This window comes from Cervus canadensis, chromosome 25 (genome assembly GCF_019320065.1).
Source record: "Cervus canadensis isolate Bull #8, Minnesota chromosome 25, ASM1932006v1, whole genome shotgun sequence".
NCBI lineage: Eukaryota > Metazoa > Chordata > Mammalia > Artiodactyla > Cervidae > Cervus > Cervus canadensis.
The window spans coordinates 22,005,979-22,031,978 of NC_057410.1; the positions used below are offsets into that span (position 1 = coordinate 22,005,979).

Below are 26,000 nucleotides of genomic sequence, written 5' to 3' on the forward strand. Positions count from 1 at the left end.
AGGGTGGTGTCATCTGCATATCTGAGGTTGTTGATATTTCTCCCTATAGTCTTGATTCCTGTTTGTGCTTCATCCAGTCCAGCATTTCGCATGATGCACTATGCATATAAATAAATATGACAATATATAGCCTTGATGTACTCCTTTCCCAATTTGAAACCAGTCCGTTGTTCCTTGTCTGGTTCTGTTTCTTCTTGCCCTGCATACAGGCTTCTTAGAAGGCAGGTATTCTCATTGCTTTCAGAATTATCCACAGTTTGTTGTGATTCCAGAAAAACATCTACTTCTGCTTCACTGACTACACTTAAGCCTTTGTGTGGATCACAACAAACTGGAAAATTCTTGAAGTACTCTCTATGTTTGCCTTTGAAGTCTTTTATCGGCCCTTTGGCTAAGTTTCACCATGACCCATGGTCCTGTTGTATTTTGAAATGTATTCTTGGGGTGGGTGTTCCTTTGACAAGACTTCCCAAATCAAATTATAATAAAGTTTCTTTTACCTTTTGCTAGCTGTGGAGTGCTTCAAAGGTCCCTGAAGCACCCCAAGGAGAGATGTTAAACTAATTAGGTTCACTTGGTATGTTAAACTGTAAGGAAGGTGTTGTCAAATAATAAATTTTAAACTGTAAGGAAGGTGTTGTCAAATAATAAATTTTAAGTTATATGATAAATGGCATAGATATTCTAGAGATGATAGAGTTTCTAAGAATCTGGTATGTCCTGGTAGAATATTATCAATCATAATTCTAGTTATTTCCTTAAAGTGTCATATGTTGTAACAGTAAGCAGGCTGCTTTGTCAATGGGATTGTAATCAGATGAAAACTGTGCCTTTTTTGAGTCTTTAGTAGACAGTTATAGCTAAAAATGTTTCCTTTTCGAGATTTATAAAAAAGACTTTGGATCTATACATGTTGCTGACTTTCAGACCATAAAGCTGAACTGAGTAAGAAACTGAAGAATTCTAATGTGAAACCTAACAACTTCATAGAGTTGTTAACAAAAAAGATTAGTTACATAGGACTGAGTAAACAAGTTAATATGGCTATAACTTTTATGGTTTCTATCTAAAAAGATTACTGGTTTAAATCTGTGCTTTCCAAGTATAAGGAAAACCTTCTCCTTAAATTAATTATGACTTACGGTAACTTGGTAAATTATACTTTTGTGAGCAAAACTGAAATATTTATCTTTTTTGTCTCTACCTGGTTGATCCTGCCAGTAGCATATGCTTGTCTCAAATATTAAGCCATCCATATCTAAGTATGCATGGACTGTGCAGTATCTCAGTGCAAATAGCTCATTAAATCAGTTATGGCTCCTTTGATCTCTCAATTATTGCAACTGGATTACAACTAGTTACACTAATCATTGTTTAAATTTGCTCCTTGTTTTCAAAATGTGCTTGTTCTCTCCTTGCTGCACTATGCCACTGTCAATGTTACTAGCTGCATTATTTATAGTCTAATTTATAAAACTGTTATCTCTTGCAATAACCAATGCACAAATCAGGCCTCTAACAAAACGTCTATGGCTAAATATTTTGGGAAAGAACTCTAATAGTGTGATTCTAGGTACTGGAAGAAGCAACAAGGGAAAATGTTTCCTGAATAATATTAAGTTAGAATCTGAAGAATTTTAACTATTGATGGGGCCTGGTCCAAAATTTAACACCTAGAGTGACATAGTAAAAATTTTCACCTGATTTGGGATAAGCCTCGCAAGGCTGTGGGACAAAATTTGATCATGAAATGTCTCCCAAATATTGGTCAAATTCCTGACCAAGAGGGGAGGATCTGAGAAATGGAATATTTCCTACAAGCCCTTTAAAGTAAGCCAATGAACCTCAAGGAAAGAGAATCAGAGAGCAGTCACTCCCTATAGTGAACCATGAGGAAACTCTGGGAATGCAGAATTACAGGCCCCAGATACTTGATTATAAATATATAGGTATTTATATGTAAGTGTTTTAATGAGCCCTGACTCTTGCATCTTCCCATGGATAGAAGAGTGCTAAATTTCTTGAGATGCTGCCTCTTGGATCTGAAGCTCAATATTTCTAAGTCTACATGTATAAAGTGAACACTTATCCAAGGGGAACGAAGGAAGACAAATCTCAACATTTGGAAAGCTGTCATTGATGGCAGACACTCCCAGAAAGATCCTTCTGACACAGCAATTAGAAGGGTCATTGTCCCTTTTCCCACAAGATTGTGGAATGGACTTTTGACAGCAGGGAATTGTATCCAGCAAGAGTCAATTTTGATTCTTGCATACTAGATCTATCTTTTGTCACTTTTTTGGTTATAATCACACATAATGGCATGCCTCACACATGGGCTTCCCTTGTGGCTCAGCTAGTAAAGAATCCTCCTGCAATGTGGAAGACCTGGGTTTGATCCCTGGGATGAGAAGATCCCCTGGAGAAGAAGGGAAAGGCTAAGTTCAGTCACTCAGTCGTGCCCAACTCTTTGCGACCCCATGGACTGCAACACGCCAGGCTTTTCTTTCCATCAACAACTCCCAGAGCTTGCTCAAACTCATGTCCATTCAGTCAGTGATGCCATCCAACCATCTCATCCTCTTTCATCCCCTTCTCTTCCTGCCTTCAATCTTTCCCAGCATCAGGGTCTTTTCCAACTAGTCAGTTCTTCGCATCAGGTGGCCAAAGTAGTGGAGTTCAGCTTCATTTTCAGTTCTTCCAATGAATATTCAGGACTGATTTCCTTTAAGATTGACTGGTTTGATCTCCTTGCAGTACAAGGGACTCTCAAGAGTCTTCTCCAACACCACAGTTCAAAAGCATCAATTCTTTGGCGCTCAGCTTTATAGTCCAACTCTCACATCCATACAAGGCTACTGGAAAAACCACAGCTTTGACTAGATGGACCTTTGTCGCAAAGTAATGTCTCTGCTTTTTAATATGCTGTACAGGTTGGTCACAGCTTTTCTTCGAAGGAGAAAGCATCTTTTAATTTCATGGCTTCAGTTATCAACTGCAGTGATTTTGGAGCCCAAAAAGCTAGTCTCTCACTGTTTCCACTGTTTCCCCATCTATTTGCCATGAAGTGATGGGACCAGATGCCATGATCTTAGCTTTCTGAATGTTGAGCTTTAAGCCAACTTTTTCACTCTTCTCTTTCACTTTCATCAAGAAGCTCTTTAGTTCTTCCCTTTCTGCCATAAGGGTGGTGTCATCTGTGTATCTGAGGTTATCGATATTTCGCCCAGCAATCTTGATTCCAGCTTGTGCTTCATCCAGTCCAGCATTTTGCATGATGTACTCTGCATATAAGTGAAATGCTGGGAAAGGCTACCCACTCCAGTATTCTGGCCCAGAGAATTCCATGGACTGTATAGTCCATGAGTTCACAAAGAGTCGGACATGATTAGCCACTTTCACTTTCAATGGCATGCCTCAGGAAACTCTGCCCCCTCTTCCTGACCCTTAGATTAAAATGCCTTTGTTTAGCTCACAGGGAAATAATCTGACCCTGTCCACCTGTGAATAACTATAAAAAACTAACACATTCCCTTGTGTAAGGCTTGCCATTCTAGGAGATATTTAGAAGAATTAAATGGTCTTTTTACTTTGTTTCCACACCTCCCCCCATCTCAGATCAATAAAGGAACCTGGCATCCAGACCTTGACAAGATGGTTATTTTGAGGCATTAGTCTGCCACCTTCTCTGTTAGCCATCTCTTTCCAAGTAAAGTTGTATTCTTTGCCTCGACACTTTGTCCCTCTGATTCACTGGCTTCTCAAACAGTGAGCAAGGTGGGCTTGGACTCAGTAACAGAACCTGTGGAATAGTACAAAACCCTAATATCCACGGTAAGAACTTAAGAAAGTGAGGAAAATAAGTTTGGGATGGCAAGGGGATAAAGAAAGGACAGGAAAGGAAAGGAGAATAAGAAAAGGAAATAACTGCTGGAAACTTCCCAATTTGTTGCAAGACATAAACCTCTATATTCAAGGAGCTCACAAACATCACACAACACAATCCCAATGAAATTCATTACTGGACAGATCACAGTCAAACTGTTGAAAATTACAAAGGAAAAATTTTACAAGTTGACTGAAATAATAATGCATTACTTATGAGGGGAAAGTAGGTTAATGATCTGAGTAACTGGTTTCTTTCAGAAACAACATAGTCCAGAAGTAAAACAACATTCTTAGTTTAAAGTGGAGAAGAATTTAAAAAATCTAGAATCTTCCAACTGTGAAATTATCCTTAAAGAACAAATATAGAATCAATGAAATTGAAAAGAGAACCAGAAAAAAAAAATCAATAAAACCAAAAGCTCATTCTTTGAAACTGTCAATAAAAATGAAACTTCTGGGAACACGAATTTAGAAGAAGAGCGCTGAATAGACCTAGTACTATTTAAAGAAACTGAATTTGTAGCTAAAAGTCTTTCGAAAAAGAAACCTTCAGGCCCAGCCAATTTCCCTTGTGAGTTCTACTAAGCATTTCAAGACATAACACAATCTACTTCCCAATTAATTTCATAAGTCCAGCGTTACCCTGATACCAAAATCAGGCAAAGACAGTACAAGAAAAGAACAATGGACATACTGAATTTCCCCAAAATAATCTATAATACATACATTTACACAGTGGACTACTACTCAGCCACAAAAACTAATGAACTGGTGTTTCACTCAACAACTCAGACGAATCTTAAAGGTAATAAACTGAGTTAAAGAAGCCAGCCTCAAAAGGTTACATACTACATAATTGCATTTATATGACATTATCAAAACAGCAAAATGTAGTACTGAAGAACCATTATTAGTGGCTGCCTGGGTTAGGAGAAGGTTAGACTACAAACACAGCACAAGGGAGTTTTCTGGGGTGATGGAACCATTCTGAATCTTCAGACTGGTAGTAATAAAAATCCTATACATGTATTAAAATTCACAGAACTACATACCACAAAAAGGTCCATTTTACTATATGTTAATAAATGTCAAAATGTTTTCAAAGGCAAAGACTAATATGGAGAGCAATTGTGGGCTAGAATATGAACCAATTTTTTTCAACAAAGGTACTTTTTTCACTGAAAACTTCACTCATACTCTCAGTTTTTATCACCAACACAGTGATCACCCAAATTACATAGCCACATTTGGGTTTGAGAGGTAGGGTTCCTGCACTTCTATAGCACTGAAAGGTCTCACAGACAGCACATATCTATTGCTTTGGAAGACAGAGATTAAAATCAACAGACCCAACTTTGCAATCCCTCTAAATCCTAAAACAGAACTATAAAAAGAGATTCATTCTAAGGCCTTAGTGATTGTATAGAGCTAGCAGACTTTTCAGAGAAGGAAATGGCAACCCACTCCACTGTTCTTGCCTGGAGAATCCCAGGGACAGGGGAGCCTGGTGGGCTGCCGTCTATGGGGTTGCAGAGAGTCAGACACGACTGAAGTGACTTAGCAGCAGCAGTAGCATACTTTTCATTGTATGCAGGAAGACAAGCACTATAGCTGGCTCTCAGCTGGGTTACTCTTATTTGATACTTGTTCACTCTATGAGAAGAATATTCCTACAATGCAGTATTTTATCTTAAAAAAAAAAATGAGTGCCTTCTACATACCTGGATAGTTTAACCACAAAGAGTTTGATAAAGATACTGTAATGTATGACAGGTTTCCACTGTATCTTCAAATGAGAAACAAGTCTAGAACAGTAGGATGTTATATGTCCTCTAATAACTTAAATACATACTTATGCAATTCTCCTCTAATAAATCCCAGCCTTGCCTAAGATATGAAGGAAGGCATAGAAGGAGGAAGTAATTATGTAATCTTTATTTGTCCTTGAGATTCTCACCTCTATTTTCTCAAATCTATTTATTAAAGCACTAATTTAAATGATAAATGCAAACCGAAAGCTCTTAGATTTTTTGTTTCTTTCCGTTGGCCACTCCTCAACATTTGTTACTGTTCCACTGGAGGCATGAGTCTGGAAAAGTAGAGATTACATTTAGAAGACTAAACCTTATGCCTATTAGAGACCAAAAAAAAAAAAAAGAATAATGAGGTTTTAGAGACAACTCACAACAAACCTCTCAGGAGGACTACAGGAGCTCTTGGGATCAGTAGCAATGTACCCTTATAATTGGTAAGCAGAATGACCAAGAGGAAAGGGAATCCTGAGAGGGAGCATGGAAATAGAGAAAGAACTATCTTTTTATACTTTTCTTCTAACCCCAAATAAGAAAACTAAACTATTTCTTTAATTTAACCTTTAATCTATCTGAGAGACTCCTGAATTAAAATGATAACCCCAGTCTACCTATTTCTCAAAAAAGATGGGAAAATTATGTAAAGCACAGGAAACATTTGCAAATAAACAAATCCTAAGAATTAAAGGAAACACTGACAATAAAATACCATACACAAATGCTTGTTAGAGAGGAATGGAAATGGATTTCATCTATAGCAGTGGGGGAGGAAGGGAGGAGGACAAAGTTCAAAACATTGCTTCTGAAATATTGCTCTCTTCTTTTTAAACAAGACTTTAAAAACTTACATTACAGAATTTCAACTTCATAAATTAGTCTCTTTTTGCACAGACACTAAATGTCATTCCTTGACCAGTTCCTCAAGGAATGTCACTTTCTTTGTACTAATCCCTTCCAAGTTGGTATAAATTGCTATAGTAAAACTAATATGGATGGAAGGGGGTGGGGGGAACTGCTTTGTGTAGTACAAAGGACATCCACACTCTCTCTATTCTAGCTATGCCTATTATCTGACTTTCTTAAATTCAGCCTAAGTAGCTATCTCAGAGATAAACAAAATTTTATTCTGTTACATTAAGTGCATGATCAATGTGTTCTTAGATCATTTTTTCACACATAATTTAAAGCAGCATTTCACAATACTACTCCTATGATAAAGTACTATTCTAACTTAGAAATACATTACTATATACTACGAAAATTTACTTTAAAAAAAAAAACACCACACACTCCTCCATGCTGGCATCAGGCATGGCAGATCCTGGGATTCTCTCTGCAGTGTAATCTAATTACAAATGCTTCAAATGCCCCAAGAACTAGACTTGACTCTGCTTTTCACACTGCTTCTAGCCATTACTTTCTGATATGTCATAAGTTATTTAACTCTTACAGTAGTTTGTGAAGAAGATATCTCCATTTTACATACAGTGAAAATAAGTAACTTGTCCAATGTCACAAAGTCAGTGGTTAAGTAGTAGGATTGGAACTCACTAGCCCTTCGCCACAAAATAAAATAAGGATCAATCCAAGTCACTAGATATTAAAAATATTCAAGCAATGAGCAGTAACACATTTAATGACTCAAATGACTACAAAACTACTAAGCTGTTATCTGTGTTATTTGCGCAATACCCAGGATCCAGCACCATGCACCACACCTTAAAGTAAGTACCTAACAAACACCTCTGAATGATGAATTATAAATATGTATAACAACCCAGTCTAATTCAACAAAATCACAGCCTTGTTTAACTCGATGAAACTATGAGCCATGCTGTGTAGGGCTACCCAAGACGGACGGGTCATGGTGGACAGTTCTGACAAAATGTGGTCCACTGGAAAAGGGAATGGCAAACCACTTCAGTATCCTTGCCTTGAGAACCCCATGAACAGTATGAAAAGGCAAAAACATAGGACACTGAAAGATGAACTCCCCAAGTCAGTAGGTGCCCAATATGCTTCTGGAGAAGAGTGGAGAAATAGCTCCAAAAAGAACGAAGAGGCTGAGCCAAAGTGAAAACGATGCTGCATTGTGAACGTGACTGCTGATGGCAGCAAAGTCAGATGCTGTAAACAATACTGCACAGGAACCTGGAATGTTAGGTCCATGAATCAAGGTAAATTGGAAGTGGGAAAACAGGAGATGTCAAGCATGAACATCAACATTTTAGGCATCAGGGAGCTAAAATGGACCTGAATGGGCGAATTTAGTTCAGATGACCATTATATCTACTACTGTGGGCAAGAATCCCTAAGAAGAAATGAAATAGCCCTCACAGTCAACGAGAGTCCAAAATGCAGTACTTGGATGCAATCTCAAAAATGACAGAAGGATCTCTGTTCATTTCCAAGGCAAACCATTCAATATCACAGTAATCCAAGTCTACGCCCCAACCACTAATGCCAAAAAAGCTAAAGTTCAACAGTTCTATGAAGACCTATAAGACCTTCTAGAACTAACACCCAAAAAAGATGTCCTTTTCATGATAGGGGACTGGAATGCAAACATGGGAAGTCAAGAGATACCTGGAGTAACAGGCAAGTTTACCTGGGAGTACAAAATGAAGCAGGGAAAGGCTAACAGCGTTTTGCCAAGACAACACACTGGTCAGAGCCAACAGCCCCTTCCGACAACACAAGAGATGACTTTACACATGGACGACACCAGATGGTTAATAAATAAATCAAACGGATTGTATTCTTTGCAGCCAAAGATGGAGAAGCTCAATACAGTCAGCAAAAACAAGACCAGGAGCTGACAGTGGTTCAGAGCATGAACTCCTTATTGCAAAGTTCAGACTTAAATTGAAGAAAATAGGGAAAACCACTAGACCATTCAGTTATGACCTAAATCAAATCCTTTATGATTATACAGTGCAAATGACAAATAGATTCAAGGGATTAGATCTGATAGATAGAATACCTGAAGTACTATGGACGGAGCTTCATAACACTGTACAGGAGGCGGTGATCAAAACCATTCCCAAGAAGAAAAATGCAAAAAGGCAAAATGGTTGTATGAGGCCTTAAAAAGAGCTGAGAAAAGAAGAGAAGTGAAAGGCAAATGAGAAAAGGACAGATATACCCATCTGAATGCAGAGTTCCAAAGAATAGCAAGGAGAGATAAGAAAGCCTTCTTAAGTGATCAGTGCAAAGAAATTGAGGGAAACAACAGAATGGGAAAGACTAGAGAACTCTTCAAGAAAATTAGAGATACCAAGGGAACATTTCAGGCAAAGATGGGCAAATAAAGGACAGAAATAGTATGGACCTAATAGAAGCAGAAGACATTAAGAAGAGGTGGCAAAAATACACAAGGAACTATACAAAAAAGATCTTCATGACCCAGATAACCACGATGGTGTGATTACTCACCTAGAGCCAGACATCCTGGAGTGCGAAGTCAAGGGAGCCTTTGGAAGCATCACTACAAACAAAGTTAGTGGAGGTGACAGAATTCCAGTTGAGCTATTTCAAATCCTAAAAGATGATGCTGTTAAAGTGCTGCATTCAATATGCCAACAAATTTGGAAAATTCAGCAGTGGCCACAGGACTGGAAAGGTCAGTTTTCATTCCAATCCCTAAGAAAGGCAATGCTGAAGAACACTCAAACTACCGCACAATTGTACTCATCTCACACACTAGCAAAGTAATGCTCAAAATTCTCCAAGCTAGGTTTCAACAGTACATGAATCAAGAACTTCCAGATGTTCAAGCTGGATTTAGAAAAGGCAGAGGAACCAGAGATCAAACTGCCAACATCCGCTGGATCATACAAAAAGAAAGAGAATTCCAGAAAAACATGTACTTCTGCTTTATTGACTATGCCAAAGCCACTGACTTTGTGGATCACAACAAACTGTGGAAAATTCTTAAACAAATAGGAATACTAGACCATGTTACCTGACTCCTAGAAATCTCTACGCAGATCAAGAAGCAACAGTTAGAACCAGACATGGAACAACGGACTGGTTCCAAATCAGGAAAGGAGTAGGTCAAGGCTGCATCTTGTCACCTTGTTTAACTTATATGCAGAGTACATCATGAGAAATGCCAGGTGGGATTAATTACAAGCGGGAATCAAGATTGCAGGGAGAAATATCAATAACCTCAGATACACAGATGACACCCTTATGGCAGAAAGCAGAGAACTAAAGAGCCTCTTGATGAAAGTGAAAGAGGAGAGTGAAAAAGCTGACTTAAAACTCAACATTCAAAAGACTAAGATCACAACATCAGGTCCTATCACTTCATGGTAAATAGATGGGGAAACAATGGAAACAGTTATTTTCTTGGTCTCCAAAATCACTGCAGATGGGGACTGCAGCCATGAAATTAAAAGACGCTTGCTTCTTCGAAGAAAAGCTATGACCAACCTAGACAGTGTATTAAAAAGCAGAGTCATTACTTTACCAACAAGGGTTCTTCTAGTCAAAACTATGATTTTTCCAGTAGTCATGTATGGATGTGAGAGTTGGACCATAAAGAAAGCTGAGTGCCGAAGAATTGATGCTTTTAAACTGTGGTGTTGGAAAAGACTTTTGAGAATCCCTTGGATTGCAAGGAGATCAAACCAGTCAATCCTAAAGGAAATCAGTCCTGAATATTAACTGGAAGGACTGATGGTGAAGCTAATGCTCCAATAGTTTGGCTACCAGATACAAAGAACCAACTCACTGGAAATACCCTGATGCTGGGAAAACTTGAAGGCAGGAGGAAAATGGGACAATAGAGGATGAGATGGTTGGATGGCATCATTGGCTCGACGGACATGAGTTTGAGCAAGCTCAGGAAGTTGGGGATAGACATGGAAACCTGGCATGCTGCAGTCTATAGGGTTGCAAAGAGTCGGACATGACTGAGCAACTGAACTGAAAAACAACAAGGTAATATTTATTCAGCACATTTGTCAGGTATGATCTTAAATTAATTATATACATAAGTTATGTTCCATGGAGAAAAAAGTAACATTGCTGAAATGAATAGGAAGACAGAGGTTCTCAGCAGACAAACAGTAACTATATTTTAAAAAAAAAGAAACAAATGAAAATTTTAGAACTGAAAACACAATGTCTGAAATAAGATCTTAAAAACAGGATGGAAATGCAAAGAATGAGTCATTAAATGTGAAGATACAGTAATAGAAATGATCTGATATGAAGAACAGAGAAATAAAAGACTGAAAGAAAATGAACAGTCTCAGGCTCCTATGGACAATATCCAAAGTTCTATTCATGCCCAGAAAAAGGAAAAAGATTGGTATAGAAAAATATATTTGAAGAAACAATGTTCAAAAAACCTCTTTAACTTGGTGAAAGGCACAAATCTAAAAATTCACAAAGTTCAGTGTGCATCAAACAGGACTAATTCAAAAGAAAGAGCAAAGAAATAAAAATGGAAAAGACATTTCAGTTAAGAGAAACAAAGAGAATTTATCACCAAAAGGGCTACTCAAAAGAAGTGCTTCAGGCTGAAGAGATATGACACAAGAAACAAAAATGAAATTTCATTAACAAAGAACAACAACAATAGCAAATATTTAGGAATATATGAGATTATTTTTTTCTCCTATCAAGTCCTTTAAAATATATATATATAATTATTTAAAGCTAAGGCTATGTTTCATCCCCAGACCTAACAGATACATAGATATCAACAAACCTGGAGCACAGAATTAGAGGTAGAGAGAATGATTACTTTATATCAGGAAATGAACTAAATACTCTGGCACACTTCTGCACATTTAACCCTCAAAACACCAAGCCACAGTACATTAAAAAAATTAAAACACCACCAAGATTCAATATTACAACACTGCTTAAAAGGCTTTAAAATCATTCACTAAACAGAGCTAACTTAAAGTTATGAAAGACAGAGATGGCGTTAGCTGCCATTACCACCGGACTCAGGTAAACGTTGCTTAAAATAGGTGAGGAAACTGTGTGCTCACTAGGTCAGTTGTGTCTGACTCTCTATGGCCCCATGAACTGTAGTCTGCCAGGTTCCTCTTCCCATGGAATCTTCCAGGCAAGATACTGGAGTGGGGTGCCTACTCCAGGGAATCTTCCTGACCCAGGGATCCAACTGGTGTCTCTTGCGTCTCCTGCGCTGGCAGGCAGATTCTTTACAACTAGCGCCACCACTGATAACGTCACCTACGAGAAGTGACAATCAGTATATGGGACAATCAGTATTCAGAGCCAGGTATGATTGACTCCAAAACCTATATAAACAGAAAACTGATTTTTAACCTTACCGTTAAGATTACAGGGAAAAAAAAAAAAAAACTCCCTTAAAAGTACATCTGCGGGGTTTCCCCGGTGGCTCAGTGGTAAAGAATCTGTCAATGCAGCAGACACAGGTTGGATCACTGATCTGGGAAGATTCCAGGTGCCACAGAGAAACTAAGCCTGTGCACTACAACGACAAGGCCCACGAACCTCAACTACTCAAGCCTAAGCGCCTAGAGCCTGTGCTCCACAAGAGAAGCCACCACAACGAAAACCCCACACAATGCAGCTAAAGGGTAGCCCCAGCTCGCTGCAACTAAAAAGCCTACGCAGCAACAAAGACCCAGCACAGCCAGAAATTAATAATTTTTTTAAATACATCTGAGAACTCTAGGGTAAAGAAATAAGGAGAAAGATTAGTCTTATCACTAAGAGATGTGAGAATCTCAGGAGGGTTTATATTAAAACTTGATAACAAATTTCTCTATTTTCACTAAAACTGTTGGTACAATAATCTTTTGTAAAAACAAGTAAGTATCATCTTTAAAAGACCATGTCAGTATGCTGCAATTCTACCTGGATGTGTCAGAACCCAAATTTGTGGGCAAAGTGTACATACAAGGAGGGATGGTGAGACAGCCCAGAGTGAGGTACTAGAACTCAAGAAGAATGGCAAGATGTTCTGCATGAGGTATGAGAGAAGCCTGGAATGAGGAATTCATCCTAGCACAAGGTGTCAGAGACCTAGTAGAGTGAAAATGTTATGCAAGACAGGAGAGGGAGCAGCAATGGCAGTGGGAAACTGACTATGTAGCTGGGATTGAGCCTACAAGTAAACAACTAAGGATAATGGAAGGTAAGTAATTCCTTTTAAGAAAAGGGAGTTATAAACTTTGAGAAGGAGAAAACTGGAAAAAAACAAAACACTGTTTATTGGAAATACTGGTACCAATTCAGTTTTTTATATATAGATGGAGACATAAATACAGCAACAAAATCTTGGTTTCTGAATATCTGTCTCCACTAAAAGAAACCACACCTTGGAGAAATGGTTGATTCCAGGGCTGTGGCAAGGAAAGTTTAAGGTGAGCCTGGAACATTTTCTTGTGTCAAAAAGTAAGGAGTGCTCAAAGCAAGTCAGAAGAACACAGAAACTAGCTTGAAGTGACTTTCGCTAGTCAAAGCTCGGACAATTTGAGAATCAACAAACAGCAAGTTTGATAAAGATCGAGCTTAACATAGTCTCAAAATACTTTCCCACGAAGTACTTATTAATTACTAAAAGGGAGGGAAACTTTTCAGTAAAGAGGCTTGGGAAACTTCACCTTAATTAAGTGATCAAAATGCCCATCATCAGTAAGGGGACAAACATAACTACGCCATTTGACAGGATGTAACATGAACACAGTATCATCACTGTGGTATTCCTATCAAAAATGCATCAGGTAAATCCAAATCGAGGGACATTTTATGACAAAACTAACCTGTAATATTTTAAGTGTCAGGGCGATGAAAATCAATCAAAGACTGAGAAATTGCTCTAGGCTGAAGCAATGTAAGAAAACATTATAATTAAATAAATGCAACAGAGAATTCTGAACCGGATCATTTTGTTACAGAGGAAATCACTATGAAAACTGGCAAAACTTGGATGATGTTTGAGTAGATGGTAGTAATATACCAATATTAATTTCCTAAGCTTAATATTGTTTCTGTAATAGAAAGTCCCTGTCCTTGATTGGGGCAATGAGACTGCAATCTACAACTTACTCAGTTTTTTGCACTAACTTGGAACTTCTGTGAAAGTTTGAGACTTAAAAAAAAAAAAAAAAGATCACCCATATTCCCTTAAAGCATCTAAAGCTAGAATATAAGCAAAACAGTACTCCTTTTAAATAAAGAATATGTGTTTCCATTTCTTATTATTATATAGGAAACAACTATTATTTATGGGATTCTTTTGATCTATATCTGCACTGTCCAATACAGTACTACTGTTCAGTTTCCCAATTGCACTGGCCACATTTCAAATGTTCCACAGTCACTACTATTTCAGTTACGATCAGCTACTGCATAGGGGAGCAGAGATGCAGAACACTTTCATCATCACAAAAAGGTCTACTACTAGACAACACTGATGCAGAGTTTGGGAAGTCAACTGATGTAATAACTAACTAAAGGCCAAAGAGTCAGACAGACATGGGCATTGATTCTTAGCAACTGCTCTGACACTTAACAAGTCATCTGACTTCTCCAGACCTCAGACTCCTTTCTGTAAAACAGATTAATGCACCCAGCACTGCAAGGCTGCTGAAAACATCAAATGAAAATTAATGCAAAATGTCTAGAACACAGTAGTTGGCACACAGTAAATATGATCAACAATAACTGTGGGCAAGAATCCCTTAAAATAAATGAAGTAGGCATCATAGTCAACAAAAGAGTCTGAAATGCAGTACTCGGATGCAATCTCAAAAACGACAGAAGGACTTCTGTTCGTTTCCAAGGCAAACCATTGACTATCACAGTAATCCAACTCTATGCTCCGACCAGTAATGCTGAAGAAGCTGAACAGTTCTATGAAGACCTACAAGACCTTCTAGAACACCCAAAAAAGATGTTCTTTTTATTATAGGGGAATGGAATGCAAAAGTAGGAAGAGAAGAAATACTTGGAGTAACAGGAAAATTTGGCCTTGGAGTACAGAATGAAGCAGGGCAAAGGCTAGCAGAGTTTTGGCAAGAGAACTCACTGGTCATAGCAAGGAGCCTCTTCCAACAACACAAGAGACAACTCTACACATGGATGACACCAGATGGTCAACACAGAAATCAAACTGATTATATTCTTTGCAGCCAAAGATGAAGAAGCTCTATGCAGTCAGCAAAAACAAGACCCGGAGCTGACTGTGGCTCAGATCATTAATCCCTTATTGCCAAATTCAGACTTAAATCGAAGAAAGTAGGGAAAACCACTAGACCATTCAGGTATGATCTAAATCAAATCCCTTACAATTATATGATGGAAATGACAAATAGATTCAAGGGATTAGATCTGATAGAAGAACTACGGGCAGAGGTTCATGACATTGTACAGGAGTCAGGGATCAAGACCATCCCAAGAAGAAAAATGCAAAATGACAAAATGGTTGTCTGAGGAGCCCTTACAAATAGCTGTGAAAAGAAGAGAAGATAAACGCAAAGGAGAAAAGAAAAGATATGCCCATTTGAATGCAGAGTTCCAAGGAATAGCAAGGAGAGATAAGAAAGCCTTCCTCAGTGATCAAAGCAAAGAAATAGAGGAAAACAACAGAATGGGAAAGACTAGAGATCTCTTCAAGAAAATTAGAGATACCAAGGGAACATTTCAGGCAAAGATGGGCTCAATAAAGGACAGAAGTGGTATGGACCTAACAGAAGCAGAAGATATTAGAAGAGGTGGCAAGAATACACAGAACTATACAAAAAAGATCTTCATGACCCAGATAACCACAATGGTGTGATCACTCACCTAGAACCAGACATCCTGGAGTGCAAAGTCAAGTGAGCCTTAGGAAGCATCACTATAAACAAAGCTAGTGGAGGTGATGGAATTTCAGTTGAGCTATTTCAAATCCTAAAAGATGATGTGGTGAAAGTGCTGCACTCAATATGCCAGCAAATTTGGAAAACTCAACAGTGGCCCCAGGACTGGAAAAGGTCAGTTTTCATTCCAATCCCAAAAAAAGGCAATGCCAAAGAATGCTCAAACTACCGCACAATTGCACTCATCTCACAAGCTAGCAAAGTAATGCTCAAAATTCTCCAAGCCAGGTTTCAACAGTATGTGAACCATGAACTTCCAGATGTTCAAGTTGGATTTAGAAAAGGCAGAGGAACCAGAGATCAAATTGCCAACATCTGTTGGATCATTGAAAAAGCAAGAGAGTTCCAGAAAAACATATCCTTCTGCTTTACTGACTATGCCAAAGCCTTTGTATGGATCACAATAAACTGTGGAAAATTCTGAAAGAGATGGGATTCCAGACCACCTGACCTGCCTCTTGAGAAACCTGTATGCAGGTCAGGAAGCAACAGTTAGAATTGAACATGGAACAACAGACTGATTCCAAATTGGGAAAGGAGTACATCAAGTTTGTATATTGTCACCCTGCTAATTTAACTTATATGCAGAGTACATCATGAGAAACGCCGGGCTGGATGAAGCACAGGCTGGAATCAGGATTGCAGGGAAAATTATCAATAACCTCAGATATGCAGATGACACCACCCATATGGCAGAAAGTGAAGACCTAAAGAGCCTCTTGATGAAAGTGAAAGAGGACAGTGAAAAAGTTGGCTTAAAGCTCAACATTCAGAAAACTAAGATCATGGCATCCGGGCCTATCACTTCATGGCAAATAGATGGGGAAACAATGGAAACAGTGACAGACTTTATTTTGGGGGGCTCCAAAATCACTGCAGATGGGGACTGCAGCCATGAAATTAAAAGATGCTTGCTCCTTGGAAGAAAAGTTATGACCAACCTAGAAAGTATATGAAAAAGCAGAAACATTACCCTGCCAACAAAGCTGAGTCTAGTCAAAGCTATGGTTTTTCCAGTAGTCATGTATGATGTGAGAGTTGAACTCAGAAAGCTGAGTGCCGAAGAACTGACGCTTCTGAACTGTGGTGTTGGAGAAGACTCTTAAGAGTCCCTCAGACTGCAAGAAGATCCAACCAGTCTATCCTAAAGGAAATCAGTCCTGAATATTCACTGGGAGGACTGATAACGAAGCTGAAAACTCTAACATTTTGGCCACCTGATGTGAAGAGCTGACTCGTTTGAAAAGACCCTGATGCTGGGAAAGACTGAAGGTGGGAGGAGAAGGGGAAGGCAGAGGATGAGATGGTTGGATGCCATCACTGACTCAATGGACATGAGTTTGAGCAAGCTCTGGGAGTTAGTGATGGACAGGGAAGCCTGGTGTGCTGCAGTCCATGGGGTCACAAAGAGTCAGACACAACTGAGCGACTGAACTGAACTGAAATCTCTTCTATAATGTGACTGGATGATTTCTTAATCTTTGATCTCACTATTTTTAGATCTAGTTAAGCAATTTCAGGAGCATCAGTTTGAAAATAAACTTAACTATCCTGCTTGTTCAAAAGGCTAATGAACTCCATGTTGTTAAATGCAAAAAAAAATCTTTTTTCTTTTTTTTTGGCCTTGCCATGCAGCTTGTGGGATTTTAGTTTCCTGACCAGGGATTGAACCTGGGCCCTGGGCAGTGACAGTGACAAGTCGTAACCACTGGACTGCCAAAGAATTTCCCAAAAAAAAATCTGTTAGTTCTCACTTTACTCAACTCTCATCATCACTTGACCCTACTGACTTCTCTCCCCTTGAAATACTCTCTTCCTTTGGTTTCTATAATACCCTCAACTCCTATTTCTCTGTCCTTCACAGATTCTTTGGGAGCTCACATTCCTCTAACAAACAACTCTTTTTTTTTAATGTTAGAGGCTACTGTGATTTCATTTTAGCAGCTTTTTTCTCCAAGTTATAGTCCTTTCCCTAAACAATTTCATCTATAGTTTCAACTACCTATATAAGTGATTCCAATTATCTACTTCCAGCCCATACCGCTCCTTTGAACTTTAGAACCAAGTATCTAATTGCCTACAGAAATATCCATGTGAAAGCTCCAAAGCTCAAACCCACTAGTCAGAATCAGAAGAACCTTGGTTTTTTTTTTTTTGGTACCACCACCAACTGATCCATTTAACTCAGGAGTCATCTTTTAAATTTCTCTCTCCTTCACCTTCAATCCACTAAGCATGGCCTGATGATCACACGTTTGTCCATTTCCACATTTCTCATCCTAATTCAAGCTATCCTCATCTACTCTGGACTGCTACTGCAGAAGTCTTCACTAATGTCTCCATACCCATTCTTGCTATCTCTCCTTCCTTTCAATAAACATCACTACAATCCTAGTTCTGCCTTCTGGAACTACCAAAAAACAAGACTAACCTGACTTCTAAATGACAACATTTCAAAGAATAAGAAGGTTATACCACTCCACTCTTACCAAGCATTCTTACAGAACCTCATTCTTACAGAACCTGCTTAAAAGAGAAAAATACAATAAAGTTAGTAAATTATACAGCATCTTGGAAAGTGTTAAGTGCTATGGAGAAAAACCTGGCTTAAAAAGGGCTAAGAAATGTAGAAGGAGGGCCTGACGCTTTAACAGAGTAGTCAAAGAAAATCTCAGTAGTAGAGTAGAAGTATGACTAGAGAAACAGTGACGTCAGAGAGGAAGAGACTCAAAAAAGTCTCAGACCCTGGCAGACCATAGGAAGAGCTATGTATTTAACTATGACTGAGAAGGAAAGCCATTTGAGAAGAGAAGTGACAAGACCTAATGTATTTTATCAGGATCACTCTGGCTGCTGAGTGTTAAAGACTCTAGGTGAACAAAAGTCATAGTGAAACATCTAAGAATGTTATTTTGTAAGTGAGAGATGACAGTGTTGTTTTTACATTTTATATTGAACTTTTATGTGCTTAAGCACTAGGAATTACAAAGCCACAACTTCAAAAAAAAAAAAAAAGGAAAGTGAGGACCATAATAATGAAAAGACAAGTATTGGGAACAACAATAAAATGATACAGGATATTTTAACTCCAGGCTCTACTCAGTACTACTAAAAGTTATCACTCAGGTGCAAGATTCAATGTAAAGCTATTAACTTATTCTTTGAGACAGGGGATATAATTAAGATTATTTCACTGGGGAAGGTAAGTCAAGATTCAATTCACATCACTAAAGACAATGGTAAATGATGGCAGAGCTTACTAAAATGAACTTACAATGACAATTATTCTAGGGCTGACTCTTCATTATTTTTGTACCTGCCATTCTCCTTAGTTAGTTGCAGCTATGCCTCACTGATGAAACTTAAAAAAAAAAAAGTTAAGTAGTAGGTAGATGAGTAATATAATTCCACACTTTCTAATTACTAAAAGATGCTACTGATGATGAATCAACTCACTTAACAGCACTGATTAATCCTATCTCTGATTAACAGCACAACTTTTCAAGAAAATTGCCTGAAGTACTGGTTAGGGCCCAAAGGATTATGGGGAAGCTGAATGACCCCTGAAAAGTTTCAATCTTAACCCATGAATCCCGTTACTACCACCTAAAAGCATACAAAAATATTCCCCTTAAAAACTTTTCCACGACTTATGTTTCAAGTAGCATATTTAGGAACAATTTTCCATTTCCTTCCAGTTTTCTTCCCCCTCAACGTAATGAAAATGTCCTTACAGCAGAAGTACACTTGATTAAGCAGAGATCCAAATCCTACCCTGCCAAAAATCTTAAGAGGTACTCAAATTCACAAGCAGAATGGTCACTAGCTCAACGTAAAATGTACTGTTTATTAAAATACTTGCAAGCACCAAGCAAGAAAAACTACAGCGGGAAAAAATGCAGTTATAATAAGAATTGCTAATCTTTAAAAAATTCTTCATATTGCATAAACAAAATACAAAGTAAATTCAGATTACCTTTCATAATAGTAAAACAAAAGAAATCGAAAGACAATTTCATTTCTTCTGCCAGTTCGTTAAAACAACAAAAACAAAAGTCCCACAAACTATTGCAGCTCTTAGTAAACAGCTAAAAAGTCAAATGATTAGGCCAACTGCCAAAGAAACAGGGAAGAGAAAGCAATAGTGTGGAAAAAGACTTGATTACATATCAAAATTTGAATACCAATAAAACACAAAACCCACCAGTTATTTAAGAATGTACTTCAATATCCTGCTGAGGTAAGTAGTCATATGCACGAATCAACTTTTGTTTTGTAATGAAAAAACGCATCTATTAAACATGCTTTTTCCAATATTCAGCGAATTTCCCAAACTGGGAAAACTGGCATCTACTAGCCAAAGCATTATATTAAAAACTTTTTGGTCAGTTCTGCCTAAATATCTTAGTTCACTAGCAGTATGACAAAGATATTAAAATGTAACCCAAAATGAATGAAAAACGCTCAACTCGTAGACACTGTGTAACAGGGTACAGAAATACTTTGACAATATTTTAAACCTCCATATTCGTATATGAATGTTTTATTCAACTACTCTTAAATCAGGCGCTTACTTTCAGAACAATTTTTCAAAATGGGGGGAGAGAGCAAGACGGCCAGACATCTCTAAGAAATGTCTTTAATGGTTCAAAATTCCTAGTATCTAAACAGGAGCAAATGATGGAGACAAGTTGAGATCTCCCGGACCTCTCGTCAGACGGGGAAACTGGTTTAAAAATCGGAGGTGGGAGAAGAGTTTGAAATTCAGGGCATGGGGTAACACGGATGCTCTGAAGCTCCGGCTCTTCCCTAGTCGCGCACTCCGAGAGGTCACCGCGCAGTAAAGTTTGGTTTCACAAACGGGCTTGGACGCTATTGACAAAAGCAAAGTCTCCTAAGTCAAGAGAGACCCGGGGTCGGGGAGCGCCCGGAAGCCCAGCAGGACACAGTCCCCCGCAGGGACGGGGGAGGACGTGTGGCGACCCTGCTGCGGAGAACCCTAGCCTCAACCCACTCCCCCAGGACCCCGGGCGGGGACGGGAGCCGCCGGCGGAGGCGGCGGGTAGGCCACAAGGAGGAAATGGGACGGGGTACCAACAGCGAGGCGGAGGCGGCCGACACGGGGCCGCCCTCGCGGGGGTGGCGAGAGGAACTGGGGGCCTCCCCGCCTCAGCCTCCCCCGCCTCCAGAGGCGGCTCCAACTTTCCTCCGAGCGCAGAACGCCGCCTGGGCCGCGCGGGATTCCGAAACTTTGTCCGCCCTCCCATCGCTCCGGGCCCCCTCTCCCCTACTCCGCCGGCCCGTCCACCCTACCCCGCAGCGACAGCTGCCTGCGCCCGTCCACCCCCGGGGTCGGCCCATGTTTACCTCAGGCCGAGGTCGAGGCGCTGGCTCCGGCGGCGGCGGCAGCCCCACTGCAGGTCCCTAGGTCCCCGTCACGCCGCCGCCAAGTTCCCCAACATGGACTCCGTCCGCTTTGAGGTATTCCGGGGGCCAGTGAGGCGCCGGCTCTGCTGGCTGGCGCGGGAGGTGGCGGCGGTGGAGCAGGGAGCGGACCCGGGCTGCGCTGCTCCGCGCGGCTTGCGCCACCGCTGCTCCCCCTCCCCCCGCCCCGTCTGGCCTCCTCCCGCCCCGCTCCGCGCGTCCCCTTCCCCCTCCCCCCCACTCTCCTCAGCTAAGCCGCGCCGCCACAGGTCGGCGCGCTACGGTGACGCCGGCGGCGGCGGCGGCGGCGGCGGCGGGACCCTCCGCGCTTTCCCTACTCGCTCGCACTGGCCCTGCGTGCACGACTGCAGCGCTCAACCAGACCTCAGGGGGGCGCAGGCAATCCACCGTTTGCGACGGAAGAACGTGACGGGCGGATTCAAGTCACGCGGCCTGCGAGCAGGAGGGAGGGGCCCCAGCTGGCGGCGCGGGCTTCTGGGAAACGTCCTTAACGCCCGGCTCTCCTCCCACGCCGCGGGTTCTGCGCCTGCGCCCTGCATGGCGCGCTGGAGTCAGCCCTGCGTTGCCGGCTGTACACCCTAAGCTGCAGAAGACAGTTAAGAAGGCCGTCGGAGAACAGGACGTGAGGGCCTTTGTGCGACCTTTACTATCCTATGTGATATTGAAAACTGTTTTGTTGTTTGGCGGTGGATTGAGTTTTTGTCCTGCAGCGTTATCCGCCTGAACTACATCCTGCGGGGAGGCTGAAGTGGCCCCAACTTGTAAGCTCACCTCTTTCTTTCCGCCCAGTGGCATTTTTAAAACGCTTTGGAGAGGTATCCCACGTGACTCATCAGGCCTAGGCTTGTCCCCCGTATCTAAATTCCCACCACAAAAAATTAAATGTGATCCTGATGCACGTGGTGGTTCAGTTCAGTCGCTCAGTTGTGTCCGACTCTTTGGGAACTCATAGACTGCAGCATACCAGGCTTCCCTGTCATCACCAGCTCCCAGAGCTTGTTCAAACTCATGTCCATCGCGTTGGTGATGCCATCCAACCACCTCATCCTCTGTCTTCCCCTTCTCTTCCTGCCTTCAATCTTTCCCAGCATCAGGGTCTTTTCCAGTGAGTCAGCTCTTTGCATCAGGTGGCCAAAGTATTGGAGTTTCAGCTTCAGCATCAGTCCTTCCAATGAATAATCAGGACTGATTTCTTTCAGGATGGACTTGTTTGATCTCCTTGCAGTCCATGGAACTCTCAAGAGTCTTCTCCAACACCACAGTTCAAAAGCATCAATTGTTCGGTGCTCAGCTTTCTTTATAGTCCAACTCTCCCATACATGACTACGGGAAAAACCATAGCCTTGTCTAGCCAGACCTTTGTCGGCAAGTAATGTCTCTCCTAACCACCAAGGTAATTTGGTGGTTAGATAGAGACATGTAATGATTCATTCAAGAATACGTCGGAGACTTCGATAAGAAACTTATGTACCATTATCGATTCTTTCTCCGTAGGGTCATCAAATCTCTTATTTTATCTCAGATATACCTTTCACACTGCTTTTTAAGGTCACTGACCCTTTTAACTTCATAGTTTATCTTCAGGACAAATCTTCACACTTCTGACTACTCTTCCTGCTCTGGGTGTCCTTCCCCTTTCTTCTATTGGAGGGTGTTTGCACTCCCCCCTGAAGCTTTGTCCCTGGGCCTCCAACTTGGCTCACTCAGGTCTCAATCACATCCAGTCTTACCTTTCAGACGTTTTTGGGTCGTCTGCCTCCTTCCTTCCTTTCTATGGGCTTTGCACTCCCCTAGTCACGCTGAGGGCTTCCCAGGTGGCTTCCCACCTGGCACAGAGGTAAAGAATCCACCTGCCAATGCAGGAGACCAAGGAGAGACAACGGTTGGATCTCTGAGTGAGGAAGATCCCCTGGAGGAGGGCATAGCAACCACTCCAGTATTCTTGCCTAGACAATCCCATGGACAGAGGAGCCTGGTGAACTGTAGTCCAGGGGGTCCTGAAGAGCCCGACACCAGCACTCCTGGACAGCAGCCTCGCAGAGCCACGCCTGGGATGACTTTCCTTCCTGCTTTTCCAGACCCCTCCGTCATTGGGTACCCCTCTGCTGTGCTCGCCAGTCTAGGCTGTTGCCAGCGCCCCGTCCTCCCCGCTTCTCTGCACCCCTTCTTGTGCAGTGTGTTTGGTCAGCTCAGTGTGTTTGTCTGTCTCACACAGTGAGCACTGGGACAGTGTCTTACCACTTTCCTAATAACGGCTCCTGGCACAGTGCCTGTGCTCAGTAAGGACTTGGTAAATAGTTGTGGGAAGAATGTATGACTGGCAGCCTTGTCTTTGAGTCTTTTTTTTTTTCCCTCATCTTTGCCAACATACATTTTGTTTTATTTTTATGGTGACTGTCATCCTAATGGATGTGTATTAGTGGCTCAGTCGTGCCCGGCTCTTTGCGACCCCATGGACAGTAGCCTGCACCAAGCTCCTCCATCCATGGGATTTTACAGGCAAGAATACTGGAGTGGGTTGCTGTTTCCTTCTCCAGGGAGTCTTTGAGTCTTACAATGTATAGTTTTGGATATAATTTTGGGGATTCAGATGGGCTCTCCTGTGTTTGGGATATTTGAAGGAACAATGATATAGAGGAGTTTATAACAATACATTATAAAGAATGTGATAAAAGATGACTAAGACAAACACTGAAAACTTTGTTTAAAGAATTGTGTGATATAACCAGATCAACAAGCACTGTTATGAGCCATCCGACTGAGAGTGTAACTTTGTTGTGTATACACACACACACACACACACACACACACACACACACATGACCTCATCCGGTTATCTGTAACTCGAGATAGAGACTCCTAGTACAACATTCTTCTTTTATGTAAAAATTTATGTATAAATCTCTTTACATACTTGTTCTGTGAAAATTGTTCTTTCATAAAAATTAGTCAAAGCTCAAATGATAACATTCTCCAAAGAAAAAACTAACTTTTAAATTAAGAATAACAGTATACCAGTTCAGCAAAACTAAACACAAGTCTTTTGATTTATTTATTTACTGGAAAATAATAAAATTGTCACTTTTTTACAGTTGGCCTCCTAGGTATCATGGGACCATGTTTAAGAGAAAAACGCCCAGTACTAATGGTTTTTACTTTCATGTGCAAGTAGAAAAGAGGATGGTGGTTTGTAATAGGCTGTCTCCCTTGGGAAAAGGCCAAGTGTATTTCTGTGCATGCACTATTCTAATAATGTTTGCATGATGATTTATTATTTTCTCTATTTTTCAGTATTTTTTATTTATAATAAAGAGATACTGGATTTTAAATGAATAAAAGGTGACCTCTAAGATGTAGGAGTAAAGATTGATATGACAGTCATCACTGTCAAAATTTTAGGTTTTATTATAGCCATAAAAAAACACAAATGATGCGCATGGCAAAACAATCTTCAACTGAAAATCAAATTGGTGTGTTGCACTTAGACCAGTACTTAACATGTCAAACCTGTCATGCGGCAACAGAAACCTATATTAGCATCTTTAGAAATGAAAGATCATCAGTGTATTGATTTTGACAGAACTTTATCAGAGAAAACTGCTATTATCAATTTAATTCTTCTGAATTGAGTACAAAATAAAAATCACATCAAGAGGGTTAAGCATGGCATAAAGACACTTGGTTACATGGGAAACATGGTTCTAAAATAGACTGTCACTTAAGACTTTTGCAGTTTTGAACAAATTGTGTAATTTTTTTGGCCCTCAATTTCCATATCTGTTGATACTACAGTGGAAGTTTTTAGTTTAGTGATCTCTGTGACATTTTTATAGCAGAAGTGTATGAATTCAAAGGATGTACAGTTTAAGACTCTTATAGGCAAAACACACAATGTCTTTATAAGAAATTTAAAAATGCATGTTAGTTTACAGAAATTTTTTTAGGCCAGTGGTTTATTCTTGTTTTCACAACTGAAGAATTTTAATCAAGATGATACTGATTATTGTCCAGTTGTCTTCTGTGTGGAATTAAATTTATTTCAGCAAGAATCATTTGGGTCTCTACTATCTGGAAGGTGCTGTGAGGTGGTTATAGATAAATGAACAGTGTGTCAGAGACAGTTTAGTGGGTACAGATCAGTATAAAAACTAAGGGAAAGTAAAGGCAATAAAAACGAAGTGCTGGGTGGGAAGAGAGTGCATCAAGGACCAAGGACAATTTCATGAAAGAGCATATCTGAACAAAATGTAGTCAGATGTAATTCCAAATTTAAGACTCTAGTTCCTCTTAGGTCAGTCTCCCATTGCCACTTTTTTACCTCTTCTACTTTTTTACCACTCCCTTCATGTCTCACCCTACAATCACTCCCACTGACCCCCTCAATCCTGAACCCAGCAGACATTTTCACAGTCTTTATAGTGAATAACTTCCTCAACTTCTTTCCCTATACCCACAAAGTCAATCTATAACTGTCAACATCCACACACACACACTTTTTTTCCTCCATCACAAAGAACCATCTCTTTTTTCAGTTAAGGCTTAGGTTTCTACTGGTGCTGTAGATCATTTTTTCCAGACGTTGGAATTTATAGACCATTACCATTTCTAACAGTTTGGGAACTGACATAGCTTTTTTTTAAAAAATCCTGACAAATCACTGTATGCATTTTTAAAGCCCTCCCATCTCTTACCACCATGATTTCCTAAAATAAATGTATTTATACCACCAAAAAACTAAATTTTTATGAACTACACTGTTTGGTTTTTTGTGGGTTTTTTGGGTTTTTTTTTTTTTTTTTGCATTTTCTTGTAGAACAGTGAAGCCACCAGCCTTGGTACATCTGGGACTCTGCTCTGTTAGATCCCCTCAGGGCCTGCTCCATGGGTTACTCTGGCTTCAGCATTTTCAACCTCTTCTTTACTGTAGATTAATTTATCCCTTCTCTTGAAATCTAAAAATAGTTTCCGTTTTAAGAAACTT

The 26,000-nt window shown here is 40.2% G+C and overlaps 1 protein-coding gene across 2 annotated transcripts in view; it reads right to left on the reverse strand.

Annotated features, from left to right (window-relative positions):
- The window catches only part of SCAF11 (SR-related CTD associated factor 11), an 89,438-nt gene extending 68,364 nt beyond the window's left edge, over positions 1 to 21,074 (reverse strand). For both annotated transcript variants that reach the window (XM_043446253.1, XM_043446252.1), the window contains exon 1: positions 20,942 to 21,074. The gene's annotated coding sequence lies outside the window, so the exon portion shown is untranslated. The remainder of the gene's footprint in view (positions 1 to 20,941) is intronic.
- Positions 21,075 to 26,000: the final 4,926 nt, after the last annotated feature.